Here is a 19,370-nt window from a genome sequence, read left to right on the forward strand (position 1 = left end):
GCACAAATATAATCTCTGACTACTGCTATTGCTATAATAAATTCCTGTCTTTGACCTAGGATTCCAGAGTCTTCTGCCAGTATTCATGAAACTGTGGTAAGCCAACTTGATAGCTTTCAAGTAGGGTAACATCTCAGTTCTTTACAACAGGTCACTTATTGTAATCTTAATCTTAAATCTACACATTTTCTTCCTTGGGGGTTCAATTTGTATATACACATGGACACACACAAAGACACAAAGGGAGAGGGAGAAGTCCCTCTGTGTGTCTAATAGTAATTAGTATCTAATTGCAGACAGCAATCTAAGAAAGACATAACGGTCACTTATTGGAACTGAATCTCATAGCAGGTTTATTTGAGTATTTTGTTTTATCAATATTAGCAATGGTCAGGAAGATTTGTTCCAGTGTTATCTGACAGAATGGTCTTCTAAATTGAATAGTGCTTTAGCTTCTTCCAAAATCCTAAACACCTTTAATAGAAAAAAATGATGTTTTACCATTGTAATATCCCCAGATGACCCTTTCCCCCACCCAATCGTTCCCCAACTACTGCCAGGTTTATGCTTAGTGACAAAAAGACACAGAAGGGGGAAGATAGAAAGTAGAAGGAAAGATAGTTGAAAAATAGAGAGAAGGCAGTTTTCCATCCTTATTCTCTTGATACGATAGAATGATAGAATTAATTAGGGTTAGAAGTCTCAGTCAAACTACAGGGGCCTTTGAAAAGTAACAAAGTTTCTTCTCCTGTGTCAGTGTCAGGCTCCCATTCCACATGCTTAATCCCAATGCCTCCTTCTAAGAGTCCTCTCTTACACACAATGCTAGAATATGATTTCTACAATCACCTTTTCCCAGCAGATTTCCTTTTTTGGAGTGTGGTAGCCAATAATCCCTTGATTCTCCTGGTGTATGTCGTTACCTAAGAAAGGTAAGATTTGACAGGTGAGTAACAGAAAGGGCCCCGTATTTGATAAAATAAATAAATCCTATTCTAGTTGTCCATACCACTGGAAGAGAGAATATATATTAATACAAAAGACAACGTAATCCCAAAGCCCTTTTAGTATATGTCACTTTGTTAAATATTTTAATAGATTTACTTCCACATGAACTATGGTCTTATCGCCTATAGTTTGTAAAAATTATAGAGGGACAGATAATCACAGCAAGGTCATAGACTTATTTTGCCAAACCTGACTTATATGAATCCTAATGTTCCACTGTCCTGAAACTATGCTCATAAATTTGGGTGTGGTTTCCTTCTCCAGGTGTGTGTGTGTGTGTGTACATGTGTGTTTAGGGTAGCATCTCTATAACTATTCTCATGACTAGGGAATCTTCATCCTAAAGGAAAGAAAAAATTCATATATATAAAACATAAATGTGAAGGCATTCACTGGAGAAATGGGATATTACAGCTTTTGAAAACATGGTAGTAATATTGTAGCCATTCCTAATTGATAGGATGCACTTATGCATATTATCACACAATTGGAGATTATTGCAAATGGAATTGAGGTTAAAGTAATTTTTAAAAAATTTTTTAATGTTTGTTTATTTTTGAGAGTGAGAGACAGAGCATGAGTGGGGGAGGGGCAGAGAGAGAGGGAGACACAGAATCTGAAACAGGCTCCAGGCTCTGAGCTGTCAGCACAGAGCCCGATGTGGGGCTCAAACCCACGAACCGTGAGATCATGACCTGAGCCAAAGTTGGGCACTTAACTGACTGAGCCATGCAGGCGCCCCTGGGTTAAAGTATTTTTTAAAAAGTATAATCAGTAATACTGATTTTAATTTTGTAATGAGTCCCAAAATAACCTCCATGGAATAAAATTTTAAAAAACTTTTCAGGGGCGCCTGGGTGGCTCGGTTGAGCATCTGACTTCAGCTCAGGTCATGATCTCATGGTTTGTGGGTTTGAGCCCTGCGTCGGGCTCTGTGCTGAAGGCTCCGGGCCTGGAACCTACTTCGGATTCTGTGTCTCCCTCTCTCTCTGCTCCTCCCCTGCTCACACTCTGTTTCTCTCTCAAAAATGAATAAAGATGAAAAAAATAAAAAAAAAAAACTTTTCCAATTGTGAAATACATCAAACATATATAAAATATGTATGGAACATAAATGTACAGCTCAGCGAATTATAATAAAGTTAACAAACGTGTAACCGAAATCCAGCACTCCAGATGTTAGCTATGTGCCACTACCAAAACTCAACGTCCTCCCTAAGGTAAGCATTTATTTTCCTATTCTTTATGGTTTTATTACCTAAGTGTGGAATCCTAAGTACTAGAGTTTAATTTTGGCTTTTTTAAACTTCATATGAGTGCAGTAATACAGTCTGTATTATTTTCATCTGGCTTCTGTCACTGATTATATTTTTAAGATTCATCAACGTTGCTCTGTAAACTGTACTTCATTTGTTTTCATTACTATAAAGTTTCCAGTGTATGACTACACTTTTATTGTTGGTGGATATATGGTGTGGTATCCAGCCTCCTAAGTAGCCCCAAATGATCCCTACCTCCTAGTAATCACAAAATTGTCTAGTCCCCTCCCACAGTGAATAGGGCTGACCTATTCACTGTGGAAACAACAGAGTGTGACTTCTGAGGCTAATTCATGAGAGACACTGTGGTTTCTATTTTGCTCTTTCTAGGGTCATTTGATGTAGGGGAAGCCAGACATTATGTTGTAAGGAGGACACTTACGAAGTCCTGTGGAGAGAACCATGTAGTGAGGAACTGTCAATAGCCATATGAATGAGTCATCTTGGAAGCAGATCCTCCAGCTCCAGAGAGCCTTCAGATGATTGAAGCCCCAGTCAACAGCTTTATTTTAACTTCATGAAAGACTGAGCCAGAACTACCCAGCTAAGCCACTCCTAAATTTCTAACTCCCAGAAAGTCTGATAAGTATTTATTGTTGTTTTAGACCACTGTTGTTTTTTTTTGTGTGTTTTTTTTTTTTTTTGGTTTTTTTTTTTTTTTGGTAATTTGTTATGCAGCAAGAGATAACTGATATAGCTTCCACTTTGGGGCTGTTACACATGATTTAAAAAATTACTCTCTACCTACTTTCTTTAAATTTTTTTTAATATTTATTTATTGCGGGGGGGAAGGGTAGAGAGAGAGGGAGGGAGACACTGAATAGAACCAGGTTCTAGGCTCTGAGCTGTCAGCACAGAACCCGATGAGGAGCTCAAACTCACAAACGGTGAGATCATGACCTGAGCTGAAGTTGGATGATCAACCAACTGAGCCACCCAGGCACCCCCTTTCCGCCTACTTTGTGGTGCTTATATGAAATAATTTTCCTAGGAGTGGAACTGTTGGGGCAGAGATTTGAGTTTCATTACATTTGTAGATACTCCCAAAATTTTCCGAGTACTTTTTACTCCAACCAGCCATGTATGAGAGTCTCCTTTGTACACATCTGTACCAACTCTTGGTATGGTCAATTTTTAAATTTTAGCTGTTATTATGGGTGTGCAGTGGTAACTCACTGCAAGTTAAATTTGTATTTCCCAGATGACTAATGATGTTGAGCACCTTTCTATGTGTTTGCTGCTTGTTTTGCTTATTTTTTTGAAATAGAAAATTGCTCTCTCCAAAACATAACAACTTCTAGAGTCCCTAGCTGTTAAGAATATCAAAACTACCCTTTCTCTTCCCTTGGGTATGTCCAGCATAACCGATGATTGTACATAAGTCATGTTGCTGTAGTGGTTTTGGCCTATTTGTTTGTATTTCAGGGTTCTTGGAAGATACTCCATCACTTAGTTTTTGTTATAGATGTTTTCCATGAATTATATACGATTATGTAAAAGAGCTAAAATATGGAAGGAACCCAAGTGTCCACTGGTAGATAAATGGTTGAAGAAGATGTGGTATCTATATATCTACATCTGTACACACACAGTGTAATATTACACAACCATAAAAAATGATGAGATCTTGCCATTTGCAACAACATGGCTAAACCCAGAGGATATTATGATAAGTGAGATAAGGTGGACAGAGAAAGACAAATAACATATGATTTCACTTGTATGTGGAATCTAAAAAACAAAACGAATGAACAAACAAAAAGCAGAATCAGACCTATAAATACAGAGAAGAAACTGATGGCTGCCAGAAGAGAGAGGGGGTGGAGGCATGGGCAAAATGGGTAGAGGGGAGAGGCAGATACAGGCTTCCAGTTATGGAATGAGTAAGTCACAAGAATAAAAGGTCTAGACAGAAAAAAAAAAGGCACACCATAGGGATTATAGTCAGTGATACTGTAATAGATGGTAACTATGCCTGTGGTGAGCATAGCAAAAGGTACAGAGATGAATCACTATGTTGTATACCTAATACCAATGATGTAACATTTTGTGTCAAATAAGAAAATTAGACACACACACACACACACACACACACAAGTGAATAATGATGAAAATATGACATATAAAAACTTTTGGGATGCAGCTAAAACTAAGAGGAAACTTTATGCTCTATCTATATTATAAAAAAGGAAAGATTAAAAATTAATAAGTTAATTATCTAATTAAGAATTTGGAAAGGGAATAACAGAATAAATCCAAATAAAATAGAAGGAAGGAAATCATAAAGAGGAGTTGAAAACCCTAATATGAATAGAGCTTTTATTTTTTTATTTTTTAACACTTATTCATTTTTAAGAGACAGAGAGACATAGTGCAAGTAGGGGAGGGCAAAGAGAGAAGGGAGACACAGAATCTGAAACAGGCTCCAGGCTCTGAGCTGTCAGCACAGAGCCTGACGTGGGGCTCAAACCCACCAGCTGTGAGATTATATCCTGAGCTGAAGTCGGATGATTAACCAACTGAGCCACCCAGGTGCCTCTGAATAGAGCTTTTAATAAACAACTTTGTATGTATTTTTTTGGTGAACATATGTACTCATTCCTACTATGGATTTCAGGAGTAGAGAGAGTGCACTTCAAAATTCATTTTATAAGACGAGTATAAACTTCATCCTAAAATTAGATACCACAAATTGTAAGGGAAAATTGTAGAACGATATATCTTCTAAGCATAAATGAAAATATATTTATCAAATACTAGCATATTAAATCTAGCAGTATGTAAAAAGGAGAGTACATTAGAACTAAGTGAGATTTATTCTGGGAATACAAGAATGCCTTACATTGAAAAATCAACAAAAACCTCAACAATAAGAAAGCAAACAACCCAACTAAAAATGGGTAAAAAATCTAAACAGACACCTCACCAAAAAATATATATATACAGATGAGAAGCCTACAAAAGATGCTCAAAATAATTTGTCATTAGGGAATCAAATTAAACAATTAAAACAACGAGATATCACTACACAGCCATTAGAACAGCTAAAATCCAAAACAATGATAACAACAAATACTGGCAAGTGTGGATCACTCTCATTCATTAGTGACCACAATGCAAAACTGTACAGCTATTTAAAATTTTTGGTATTTTAAGTTTATTTATTTGTTTTGAGAGAGAGAGCGAGAGAGAGCACGTGTTCATGTGCACAAGTGGGAGAGGGGCAGAGAGCAGGAGAGACAGAATCTCAAGTAGGTCCATGCCATCAGTGCATGGCCTGATGTGGGGCTCAAACCCACAAACCCATGAGGTCATGATCTCAGCCAAGATCCAGAGTGGGAGGCTTAACCAACTGTGCCACCCAGGTGGCCCTACAGCTATTGTATGTATGTATGTATGTATGTGAATATATATATATATATATATATACACACACACACACACACACATATATATATACATATACACACATATGTTTTATATATATATATATATATGTTTTTTAAGTTTTTATTTTAATTTCATGTACAGCTATTTTAGAAGACATTTTGGCAGTTTCTTATAAAACTAAACATACTCTTACATTTAACCTAGCCATCATAGCCTAGGTATTTACCCAAATGAGATGAAAACTTATGTTCAAAAGTCTGCAGATGAGTGTTTATAGTAGCTTATCATCAAAAAGTGGAAGTAACCAAGGTGTCCTTTGCTAGGTGACTGGATAAACAAACTGTGGGACATCTATACAATGCAATGGTATTCAGTGATAAAAAGAAATGAGCTATCAACTCATAAAAGACATGGAGGAACCTTAATACACAGCATTAAGTGAGAGAAGCTGGTCTGTAAAATCTACATGTGTAGATTCCAACTGCAGGACACTCTTGAAAAGGCAAAAGTATAGAGACAGTAAAAAGATCAGTGGCTGCCATAGGTTAGTGAGGTGGAAAGGAAGGATAAATAAGTGGAACACTGGGTCTTCTAGAGCAGTGAAGATATTCTGTAGGATACTGCAGTAGTGGATTCATGACATGCATTTGTTAAAACCCATAGGAGTGTATGACACAAAGAATGAACTCTAATGTAAACTATGGGCTTAAGTTAAAACTGTATCAATATTTCTAACTTTATCACTTAAAATACAAAGTCCATTAACAAGTTATCAGTTCTGGTCTCACTGGAAATTCTTTTTCTTTTATTTATTTATTTTGAGGAATAGAGAGAGCGCGCGAGCAAGGGAAGGGCAGAGAGAGAGAATACCAAGCAGACTCCATGCTGAGTGCGGAGCCCGACTTGGGGCTTGATCCCACTAACCATGAGATCATGGCCTGAGCCGAAATCAAGAGTTGAATGCTTAACCAACTGAGCCACCCAGGCGCCCCTGGAAATTCTTAACCATATATTTGTCTCAACCAGTTTTGTTTTTGTATTTTTTTTTTATTTGAGAGAGAGAGCACACATGCACTATCATTATTTTAACTGTACTTTTAAATGTAATTTTTAATGGAGGTTAACCATTAACTAAGCATCTTTTCTTTATGGTAGGGTCTACCTTCTGCTTCCCTAGAAAGGATGAATTTACATCATTTGACAAGCCTATTTCAATTTTTTTGTTGTTTCTCTGCTTGTTTTTGTATTTGCAGTCTAAAATAAAAACATTAAATATAAAAAAAATGTATCAATTTAGGTTTATCACTTGTAACCAATGTATCACACTAATGCAAGAATGCAAGGGGAAATTGTGTGAGGGGAACACGGTGCATGTGAAAACCCATTTATCGATTCATCTGTAAACCTCAACTGTTCTAAAAAATAATGTCTATCAATGAGAAAAAAAGGATGTACCACCCTCAAAAAAAAATCAACCAATATAATTCACCACATTAACAGAAAAAAGCAAAGATTATAAAATCATTTTCATAGATGTGTGCAAGTCATGAGATAGAATTCAACATCCATTAATAATTAAGATTCATAGTAAACTTAAAAAGAATTTCCTCAATCTACTTTATTCATTTTTGATAGTCTCTAATTTCTTGATCTTTTTTCATTGTGGTAAAATATGCATGATAATTTATTATTTAAGCCATTTTTAACTGTATAATTCAGTGGCATTAGTTACATTCACAATACTGTGTACTCAACATCACCTATACCAAAATCTTTTTCATTATCGCCAATATAACTTCTGTACTCATTAAACAATTTCCCATCACTCCTCCCTTCAATTCCTGGTAATCTCTGTTCTGCTTTCTGCTTCTATGAATTTGCCTATTCTAGGTACATCATACAAGTGGAATCATACAATATTTGTCCTTCTGTGTCTGGCTTATTTCCCCCTAAGCATAATATTTTCAAAGTATGTCTATGTGGTAGCATTATTAAAATTTCATTCCTTTGTGTGGCTGAACTGTGTGTATGTATCACATTTTATTTACTCATTCATCTTTGATGAACACTTGGGTATTTTCCACCTTGTGACCATTGTGAATAATGCTGTTAGGAACACTGGTTTACAAATATCCGTTGAAGTCCCTGCTTTTAATTATTTTGAGGATATATCTAGGAGTGCAATTGCTAGGTCGTATGTTAATTCTCTTTAGATTTTTGAAGAACTCCCAAGCTGATTTCCATAGTGGTCTTTTTACCATTTTATACTCACACTGTGATGCACAATAATTCCAGTTTCTCCACATCCTCACCAACACTTATTTTCCCTCTTTGATTATAGCCATCCTAGCAGGTGTGAAGTGGTATCTCATTGTGGTTTTGACTTACAGTTCCATGACGACTAGCGATGTGGAGCATCTTTTTATGTGTTTATTGGCCATTTCTCTATCTTCTTTGAAGAAATGTCTACTGAAGTCCTTTGCCTATTTTTGAATTTTTTTCTTTTCTTTTTCTTTTTTTGCTGAGCTGTAGGGGATTTTTATATATTCTGGATATTAATCTCTTGTCAGATATATAATTTGCAAATATTTTATCCCATTCAGTAGGGTGTTTTTTTTTACTTTCATAGTAGTCTTTGGTACACAAATGTTCTTAATTTTGATGAAGTCCAATTTATTTAGTTTTTCTTTTGTTGCCTGTGCTTTGGGCTCATATCTATGAAGTTATTGTGAAACCCAATGTCATGAAGATTTCTCCCAATATTTTCATCTAAGAATTTTACAGTTTTAGCTTTTACATTTAGGTCTTCAATCCATTTTGAGTTAATTTTTGCATATGATATAAGTGTTCAACTTCATTCTTTTGCATGTGGATATCCAATTTTCCCAGCATCATTTTTTTTTTTAATTTTTTTTCAACGTTTTTATTTATTTTTGGGACAGAGAGAGACAGAGCATGAACGGGGGAGGGGCAGAGAGAGAGGGAGACACAGAATCGGAAACAGGCTCCAGGCTCCGAGCCATCAGCCCAGAGCCTGACGCGGGGCTCGAACTCACGGACCGCGAGATCGTGACCTGGCTGAAGTCGGACGCTTAACCCACTGCGCCACCCAGGCGCCCCCCCCAGCATCATTTTTTTAAAAAGACTGTCCTTTCTCCATTTAATGGTCTTGGCACTCTAGACTGTTTCAACCAGCTGTTGAAAAGCAGCTGCCCATATATGCAAGGGTTTATTTCTGGGCCCTCTATTATATTCTGTTCATCTATGTAACTGTCCTTATCTTTATGCAAGTATCATACTTCCTGAGTTCAAAACTACTCAGGAAGAGTAAATACTCCAGTTTTGTTCTTTTTCATGATTGTTTTGGCCATTTGGAGTCCACTGAACTTTCATATGAATCTTAGGGTGGATATTCCTATTTCTGCAAAAAAAGATTGGGAGTTTGATAGGATTTGCATTAAATCTGTAGATTCCTTTGTGTAGCATTAACATCTCAACAATGGGTAAGTCTTCCTATGACCATGGGACACTTTCCCTTTATTTAAATCTTTAATTTCTTTTATGTTTTATAGCTTTCATTGCATAGGTCTTTTATCTCCTTGGTTATATTTGTTTCTAAGTATTTAACTTTAATTTTTATTTATTTAAATTTTTTAATGTTTACTTATTTTTGAGAGAGAGAGACACCCAGTGTGAGTAGGGGAGGAGCAGAGAGAGAGGGAGACACAGAATCTGAAGCAGGCTCCAGGCTCCGAGCTGTCAGCACAGAGCCCGCCACGGGACTCGAACTCACAAACTGTGAGATCGTGACCTGAGCCGAAGTTGGATGCTTAACCGACTGAGCCACCCGCGTGCCCCTAAGTATTTAATTTTTAGATGCCATTGTAAATGTACTTGCTTTCCTGACTTTTTGTATGGCTTGTTCATTGCTGATATATAACATAGAGTTGAGTTTGGGGGTTGATCTTATACCCTGAAATTTTGCCAAATTTGCTTATTAGATCTCTTTTTAGTGCTGAATAGTATTCAATTGTCTGGATGAATCAGAGTTTATCCATCCATTCACCCACTGAAGGACTTTTTTTTTTTTTAAAGTACATCTTGTTTGTTTCCAGGTTTTGTTAAGTATGAATAACACAACTATAAACATCTATGTGCAGGTTTTTGTGTGGACATAAATTTTCAACTCCTTGAATGAATACCAAGAAGCATGGTTGCTAGATAATATGTCAACAGTATGTTTAGCTTTATAAGAAACTGCCAACCTGCCTTCCAAAGTGGCTATACCATTTTTCATCCCCACAAGCAATGAATGAGAGTTCCTGTTGCTCACATCCTTACCAGCATTTGGTGTTACCAATATTCCAGACTTTGACCATTTTAATAGGTGTGTAGTAATAACTCATTGTTGTTTTAGTATGCATTTCCCTGATTACATATGATGTGGAACATTTTTTCATGTGCTTATTTGCCATCTGTATATAATTTTTAGTGAGGTGTCCTTGTGTCTTTGGCCCATTTTATTTTTTAAAGTTATTTTTATTTTGAAAGAGAAAAAGACAGTGTGAGTGGGGGAGGGGCAGAGAGAGGGAGAGAGAGAGAACTCCAAGCAGGCTCCACGCCACCAGTGCAGAGCCCCACATGGGCCCGAACTCATGAAACCCCAAGACCACGACCTGAGCGGAAACCAAGATGCTTAACCAACTGAGCCACCCAAGTGTCCCATCTTTGGCCCATTTTAAAATCAGGTTGCTTGTTTTCTTATTGATGGGTTTTAAGAGTTCTTTGTATATTTTGGATAATAGTCCTTTATCAGATATGTCTTTTGCAAATATTTTATCACAGTTTGTCGCTTGTCTTTTTATTCACTTGACAGTGAGTGTCTTTCACAGAGCAGAAAAAAATAATTTTAATGAAGTCCAACTTACCCATTATTTCTTTCCTGGATCATGACTTCAGTGTTGTATCTAAAAAGTTATGGCCATGTTCAAGGTAATCTATATTTCCTCCAATTTTTTTTTGTAGGAGTTTTATTGTAAAACTATAAAAGTTTTACATTCCACATTTAGGCCAGTAATATATTTTGAGTTAATTTTTGTTAAGAGTGTTAGGTATGTGTCTAGGTTCATTTTTTTTTGCATGTGGATATCCAGTTGTTCCAGTATCATTTGCTTAAAAGACTACCTTTGCTCCATTTAATCGTTTTTACTCCTTTATCAAGGTTCAGTTGGCTTCATATTTCTGGGCTCTTTATTCTCTTACATTAATCTATTTATCTATCCCACCCTCCCCCCCAGTACCACACTGTCTTGATTTCAGTACCTTTATATTAAGCCTTGAAGTCAGGTACTGTCAGTCCTCCAACTTTTTTTTTCAATATCATGTTGGCTATTTTGGAACTTTTGCCACTCCATATGAACTTTAGAATCAATTTATTGATATCCACAAAATTACTTATTCTATCTATGACCATGGAATATCTCTACATTTATTTAGTTTTTCTTCAGCTTCCTTCATCAGAATTTTGCAGTTTTCCTCATATAGATCTTCTACCTATGCATACCATTTTTTGGAGGGTACTAATGTATACGGTATTGTGTTTTCAATTTAAAACTCTACTTGTTCAAGGAGCTTGGCTTGCTCAGTTGGTTGAGCGCCCAATGCTTGATTGGCTCAGGTCATGATCCCAGGGTTGTGGGATCAATTCTGTCATTGGGCTCTGAGCTAACAATATGCAGCCTTCTTGGAATTCTCTCTCTCCCTCTCACTCTTCTCCACCACTCATGCTCTCCCTCTCTCAAAATAAGTAAGTAAACTAAAAAAATTATTAAAAAGGACCTTCTACATGTTCATTGGTAGTATATGGAAAATTCATTGACTTCTGTATATTAACCTTGTATCCTGCATCCATGATTTAACCACTTATTAATTCCCAGAGTTTTGGGTTGGTTCTTCCAGATTTTCTGAGTCAATCATGTCATCTGTGAAAAACCACCACTTATTCCTTCCTTTCTAACCTGTTTTTTTATGTCCTTTTTTTGTCTTATTGCATTAGCTGGGATCTCAAGTGCAATGTTGAAGAGCAGTGGTTAGACAGGGCATCCTTGCCTTATTCCTGGCCTAAGTAGGAAATCTTCAAGTTTCTCACATTTTAAGTATGATGATAACTGTAGTTTTTTTGTAGATATTCTTTATCACATTGAGGACTTTCCTCTGTATTATTAGTATATTGTAAGTTTTAAAAACCACAAATGAGTGTTGGAGTTTGTCATATGCTTTTTATATATCTATTGACATAATCATGTGATTTTTCTTCTTTAGACTGTTTATGTATTGGATTACATTGTTCTCTTTTGATTGTTGAAATCAGCCTTGTATCCATGGACTAAATCACACTTGGTTGTGTTATATTTGTCTGGCTTTGGTATTAAGATAATGCTGAATAAATTAGGAGGTATTCCCTTTGCTTCTATTCACTGAAAGATTGTAGAGAATTGGTATAATTTCTTCCTTAAATGTCTGGTAGAATTCACCAGAATCCCTCTGGGTCTAGTACTTTCTGTTTGGGAAGTTCAATTATTGAGACAATTTCTTTAATAGATAAAGTCCTATTCAGGTTATTTCTTTTTGTGTGAGTTTTGGAAGATTGTGTCTTTCAAGGAATTGGTCCATTTCATTTACATTATCACATTTATGGACATAGACTAATTCATAGTATTGCTTGATTATCCTTTTAATGTCCACGGGATTTGTAGTGATGTCCCCATTTCATTTCTGATATTAGTAATTTGTGTCTTTTTTTTCTTATGTATCCTGGCTAGACATTTATGGACTTTATTTGTATTTTCAAAGGATAAGTTACTGTGAACAAGGATATTTTACTTCTTACTTTCCAATTTGGATGACTTTTATTTCTTTTTCTTACCTAATTTATCTGACTAGGACTTCTGGTACTATGTTGAATAGGATGATGGGAGTGGACATCCTTGTATTAACCATGATCATAGAGGAAAAGCTTTTTTTTTTTTTAAGAGAGAGTGCATGTCTGCAAGTGAGTGGGGTTAGGGCAGAGGGAGAGAGAACCTCAAGCAGGCTACACATCCAGCACAGAGCCTGATGCAGGACTGAATCTAACGACTGTGAGATCATGACCTGAGCCAAAATCAAGTTTGATGCTTACCTGACTGAGCCACCCAGGTGTCCTATAGAGGAAATTTTTTTGACCTTTCACTGTTGACTACGATATTAGTTTTAAGATTACCATATATGGCCTTTATTATGTTGAGGTACATTCTTACTATAATTAATTTGAGACTTTTTGTCATAAAAGGATGTTGAATTTTGTCGTGCTTTTCTTTGCATTGAGATGATTGTATGATTTTACCTTTCATTCTATTAATGTGGTATATCACACATCCCATATGTTGAGCCATCCTTGCATCCCAGGAGTAAGTCCCCCTTGTTCATGACGTATGATCCTTTTATTTTTTTTTAAGTTTACTTATTTATTTTGAGAGAGAGAGAGAGAGAGAGAAATCATGGGAGGGGCAGAGAAAGGGAGAGGAGGAGAGGGAGAAGGAGAGGGAGGGGGAGGGAGAGGGAGAGAGGGAGAGAGGGGGAGAGAGAGAGAGAGAGAGAGAGACAGAGAGAGAGAGAGAGAGAGAGAGAGAAAGAAAGAGAATTCCAAGCAAGCTCTGCACAGTCAGCTCAGAGCCCAATGTGGGGCTTGAACTCATGAACCATGAGCTGAAATCCAGAGTCAGACACTTAACCAACTAAGCCACCCAAGATACCCACCCTTTTAAAAATTTTATTTATTTATTTTGAGAGAGAGAGAGAAAGAGAGAGCAGGAGAGGGGCAGAGAAAGAGAGAGAGAGAGAATCCCAGATATATGATCCTTTTAATATACTGTTGAATTCTGTTCGCTAGTATATGTTTTTAAGTTTTTCTTTAAATTCCAGTTAGTTAACATACAGTGTAATATTAATATTTCAGGTGTACAATATAGTGATTCCACACTTCATACAACACCCGGTGCTCATTACAACAAGTATACCTTAATCCCCCTCATCTATTTAACCCATCTCCCCAGCCACCTCCCCTCTGGTAACTATGTATGTTCTCTATAGTTAAGAGTCTGTTTCTTGGTTTGCCTCTCTCTCTTTTTTCCCCTTTGCTCATTTGTTTTGTTTCTTAACAAACAAGAACAGACATATAGATCAATAGAATAGAATAGAAAATAGAATAGAAAATCCAGAAATGAATGTTCAATTAATATGTTCAATTAATCTTCAATAAAGCAGGGAAGAATGTCCAATGGGAAAAAGACAGTCTCTTCAACAAATGGTGTTAGGAAAAACTGGATAGTAACATGCAAAAGAATGAAACTGAACCACTTTCTTATACTATACACAAAAATAAGTTCAAAATGGACTAAATACGTAAATGTGAGACCTGAAACCATAAAAATCCTAAGGGAGAACACAGGCGGTAATCTCTTTGACATTGGCCATAGCAACTTCCTTGTAGATATGTCTCCTGAGGCAAGGGAAACAAAAGCAAACAAAACAAAACACACACACAAAACAAAACAAAAAAACCAACAAAACAAAACAATTGGGATTTCATCAAAATAAAAAGCTTCTGCATAGAGAAGGAAATAATAAAACTAAAAATCAACCTATGGAATGGGAGAAGGTGTTTGCAAATGACATATCTGATAAAGGGTAGTATCCAAAATACATAAAGAACTTTTAAAACTCAATACCACTCCCCCCCCCCCCCAAATGAATAATCCAATTAAAATTTGTAGGATCTGAATCCCTTTCATGACCTCTGAGAGACTTAGTTGCTCCTGTTCTCCCAGCTTGTCTCTGCCCCAGTCATGCAGTGCATCTCAGTATCCTGGATGGAGCAAGACAAGGTGGGTTTCTTTGTCAGTGTTCCTCAAAACTTGGGAAGTCAGGTGCTTACTTACTCATTCTTTCCCTCATGAGGGAAAATGTGTGCAAATAAGGTTTCTCTTGGCACTGAGCTGTGTGCCACCTTGAAGTCAGGGTGATGTTGGTAAAGTGAAATTATTTCTCGTACTCTCACCAGTGTGACCAGTCTTGGACTTCTCTGCCCACTAATGTGCTGAAACTTCTCTTCTGGACTCTCTACTTCCACTACTCTTGCATGTGGATGACTTTCAAATTGAAGTCTTTTTGTGGAGAAGACTGTAGAAAACTCCTATTTGGTCATTTGCTGACATCACTCTATTATTACTCTGAATAAACTTTTATCTTTCAGGTCAATTAAGAATAAGAAAAATAAAAGTTTTCATTTTTATCTTTACTTATTCCTTCTCTGATGCTCTTCCTTTGTTTATGTAGATCTGATTTTCTGACCTGCATCATTTTCCTTCTCTCTAAATAACTTATTTTAATGTATCTTGCAAGGCAGGTCTACTGGTAAAAAAAAAAAAAAAAAAACCAAAAAACTTCAATTTTTTTTTTTTTTTTTTTTTGGCCTGGTAAAGTCTTTATTTCTCCCTCACACTGAAAGGTAATTTCTCAGGGTACAGAATTCTATGTTGGTGGTTTTATTCTCTCAGCACTTTAAATATTTCATTTCACTGTTTTGCTTGCATGATTTTTTGAGAAGTTGGATGTGATTGTTTTCTTTGTTCCTCTGTAGGTAAGGTATCTTTCTCCTCTGATTTCTTTCAAGATTTTTTATTTTTCTGTGATTTTCTGCAGTTGCAAAATTATATGCCTGGGTGTAGTTGTTTTGAAATTATTCTGTTGGTGTTCTCTGAGCTTCCTTGATTTGTGGTTTGGTGTTGACACTAATTTGGGGAGATCCTCGGTCATTATGGTTTCAAATATTTCTTCTGTTTCTTTCTCTCTTTATCTTCTGCATATATTATGCATATGTTGCACCTTTTGTAGTTGTCCTACAGTCTTCACATATTCTGTTCTGTTTTTTGTTTGTTTTTGTTTTGTCTTTGTTTTCTTTGTTTTTTGGTTTTGGTGATTTTATTGATATATCTTCAATTGATGTATCTTAGGTTAATCTGTGCAACATTGCAGTGAGTCCAAAGTCACATCCTATCTCAATATTGGTATTGGAATTTTCTTCAGGAAAACCAGCTTTTCCGTTTTTGTATTTTTCTATCAAGTTTCAGCTTCATGATTTTTTTTCTGTTCTGTTTTGGTTCTTTGAATTGTTCTCATTTTCTTTGTGAGTTTAAGAAAATAAGTGAAAAGGAATTTTACTTAATGTTTCCAGTATATATTTTTACTTAATAGAAGAACCTTTCTGAGAGTATAATTTGCCATGCTATAGAAAGAGCAACTATTTTCTTTCTTTTCTCCTTTTCTGGATATCCAGATTATCCAGAAAAGGAGAAAAGAAAGAAATATAACAATGTGAAAGACAGTATATATGATGTGTGGTTAATTCAGTATCTTCAACACTGCATACAATAAGTGTTAATAAATCATATGAATGATGACTAAATGAATATTCAACTGCCTAACAGACATATTTATCTGAATATCTAGGTATAATTAATATACCTGATATATACCTGAACTAATGATCTTTCCCACATAGTGGTTTTTCCTCTTTAACTGAACACACAGACATGTGTGTGTATCTATTTCCTATCATGTCCTCCTCTCTATTCTTTTTTTTTTTTTTAAGATTTTTAAAAAAATTTATTTTGACAGAGAGAGGGTGTACGTGTGTGAGTGGGGAGGGTCAGATAAAGGGGGGGGGGCAGTGGAGAGAGAGAATCCCAAGCAGGCTTTGCGTTGTCAGCATGGAACCCACCATGGGGCTGAAACCCACGAACTGCGAGATCATGACCCCAGCCAAAATCAAGAGTCAGTGGCTTAACTGACTGAGCTACCCAGGAGCTACCCTCCTCTCTCTTCTTACACTGACTTTCTCAGTGCAGTCCAATACTATTTATTGCTTTATCATCATTATAGTCACCATGCTTTTAATCTTGTATCCTGACTATCTGGCCACCACACTGTTGATAGAGTGATCACTCAAGCTGGAGACTAAGGAACTAAAAATTCTTTATCATGTTTCTGCTTAATGATTAGAATAAAGGAGTAGGAATAGAAGTAAATAGAGCTAGCTGTAAATGACTGTGTACCATGAGCACAGAGAGGCACTTACTAACTTTAGCCACAAAAGCAAATAGATTTTTATGTGTTATGCATCCAGATTATTTCCTTGAAAGGAATAAAGGGAGTTTACTGTTCTAGCTTGCATTTCATAAGCATTGCCTGCCTCAGGGTTCAGGGAAAGGCAGAAGAAACATGGTCAAGGGGAAACCTTAAAAAATTATCAAGGGTAAAAAATAGACTTAACCTTAATAATTTAATTCTAGATGAATACATATAAAACAGGTTTGTCTTACTGGTTGATTCCTAAAATAGACTGGTGAGAGCCTCTGCTATTTTGAGAAAGTTTCTTAGCATAATCATGCATAATATCAGAGAGAAATTATTCCAAAAGGAGCTTAATAGAAAAGCTCAATAAAAAACAACTCACAGGAAAAAGTTAATTATTGAGGACATGAAGCAGAACATTAAAACTTAACACAATCGTCACAAGGCAGCCCTGCCTACATTACCTGGGAAAGTTGCTGCCATGAATTCTTTGAACTTCTTTAATTTATCTTCATTGTTTTCAAACTTAATCTTTGCTGTCAGAGTGTATGCATTACACTCTGGTAAGGAAGAGTAAGAAAAAATAAGAGAACCCCTCCCCCCGAATATACTATGTTAGGAAGGAGAAAGTAGGTATGATTTACAATTATAGAAGAGAATAAAATAATCATATTTAGCTTTATGTCAATGACTGGATATCAGAATAATTTTTTTCATAAATTATGTTGTATAGCAACTTTTTTTCATTTTTCTTTTCTTTTCTTTCTTTCTTTTTTTTGGGGGGGGTGGAGAGAGAGGGACAGAGCAAGTTGGGGGAAGATCAGAGGGAGAGGGAGAGAATCTCAAGGAGGTTCCATGGTCAGCCTGGAGCCCAAGGCAGGGCTTGATCTCATGGCAGTGAGATCATGACCTGAGCCAAAATCAAGAGTCAGATGCTTAACTGACTGAGCCACCCAAGTGCCCTGCAACTTTTTTTTTTTTTTTTTTAGAAAAAATATATTTTAAAAAATTCCAGTTAGTTAACATACAGTGTAATATTAGTTTTAGGTATACAATACAGTGATTCACCACTTCCATACAACATCTGGTGTTCATCACAGCACTCCTTAATCCCCATCACCTGTTTAACCCATCCCCCATCCACCTCCCCTCCAGTAGCCCTCAGTTTGTTCTTTATAGTTAAGAGTCTGCTTCTTGTTTTGCCTCTTTTTTCCCCTTTGCTCATTTTTGTTTATTAAATTCCACATGTGTGAAATAACACAGTATGTTTTCCTTGTCTTATTTTGTTTAGTATAACACCCCCCAGCTCCATCCATGTCATTGCAAATGGCAAGATTTCACTCTTTTTTGTGGGTGCATAATATTCTAGTAGGTGTGTGTGTATGTTTGTGTATCTATATCTACATCTGTATCTATACCACATCCTTTTTATACATTCATCATTTGATGGACATTTGGGCTGTTTCCATAATTTGGTTATTGTAGATAATGCTGCTATAAGCATTGGGGTGCATGTACCCCTTTGATTTAGTATTTTTGTATTCTTTGGGTAAATACCTAGTGGTGCAATTACTGGACCATAGGGTAGTTCTATTTTTAACTTTTTGAAAAACTTCCATACAATTTTCCAAATAAGCTGAACTAGTTTGCAATCCATACAACAGTGCAAGAGGGTTCCCCTTTCTCCACATCTTTGCCAACACCTGTTCTTATGTTGTTCATTTTAGCTATTCTGACCTGTGTGAGGTGATATCTGACTGTAGTTTTGATTTGTATTTTCCTGATGATCAGTGATGATGAGCACCTTTTCATATGTCTATTAGCCATCTGGATGTCCTCTTTGGGAAAATGTCTATTCATTTCTTCTGCTCATTTTTTAATTGGATCATTTGCTTTTTGGGTGTTGAGTTTGATAAGTTCTTTAAAGATTTTGGATACTAACCCTTTATCAGATATGTCAATTGCAAATATCTTCTCCCATTCCATAGGTTGTCTTTTAGTTTTGTTGTTTCCTTTGCTGTGCAGAAGCTTTTTATTTTGATGAAGTCTGAATAGTTTACTCTTGTTTTTGTTTCCCTTGCCTCAGGAGACATATCTAGAAGGAAGTTGCTATGGCCAATATCAAAGAGATTACTGCCTGTATTCTCCCTAGGATTTTTATAGTTTCAGGCCTCACATTTAGGTCTTTAATCCATTTTGAATTTATTTTTGTGTATGGTGTAAGAAAGTGGTCCAGTTTCATTATTTTGTGTGTTGCTGTTCATTTGTTGAAGAGTCTTTTCCCATTGGATATTCTTTCCTGCTTTGTCAGAAATTAACTGACCATACAGTAGTGGGTTCAGAATAAATAATTTTTTAAATAAAAATATAAATTACCTTACCTATTCTGTGGATTGAACCATGGAAAGAGTGGATCAATAACTGAAGAAATCGTTAAAAATCTCTCAGGAAAAATATGACAAGTTTAGACAACTTCACAAG

The 19,370-nt window shown here is 36.1% G+C and overlaps 1 long non-coding RNA gene across 3 annotated transcripts in view; it reads right to left on the bottom strand.

Moving 5' to 3' along the window:
- Positions 1-336: 336 nt before the first annotated feature.
- Positions 337-19,370, bottom strand: part of LOC147573072 (uncharacterized) — a 70,727-nt gene continuing 51,693 nt past the window's right edge. For all 3 annotated transcript variants that reach the window (XR_015245685.1, XR_015245687.1, XR_015245686.1), the window contains exons 4-5: positions 850-923; positions 337-474 (exon numbers count right to left, since the gene is read on the bottom strand). This is a non-coding gene — a long non-coding RNA (uncharacterized LOC147573072). The remainder of the gene's footprint in view (positions 475-849; positions 924-19,370) is intronic.

This window comes from Puma concolor, chromosome E3, assembly GCF_028749965.1.
Source record: "Puma concolor isolate L17-30 chromosome E3, mPumCon1.1.hap2, whole genome shotgun sequence".
NCBI classification, from domain to species: domain Eukaryota; kingdom Metazoa; phylum Chordata; class Mammalia; order Carnivora; family Felidae; genus Puma; species Puma concolor.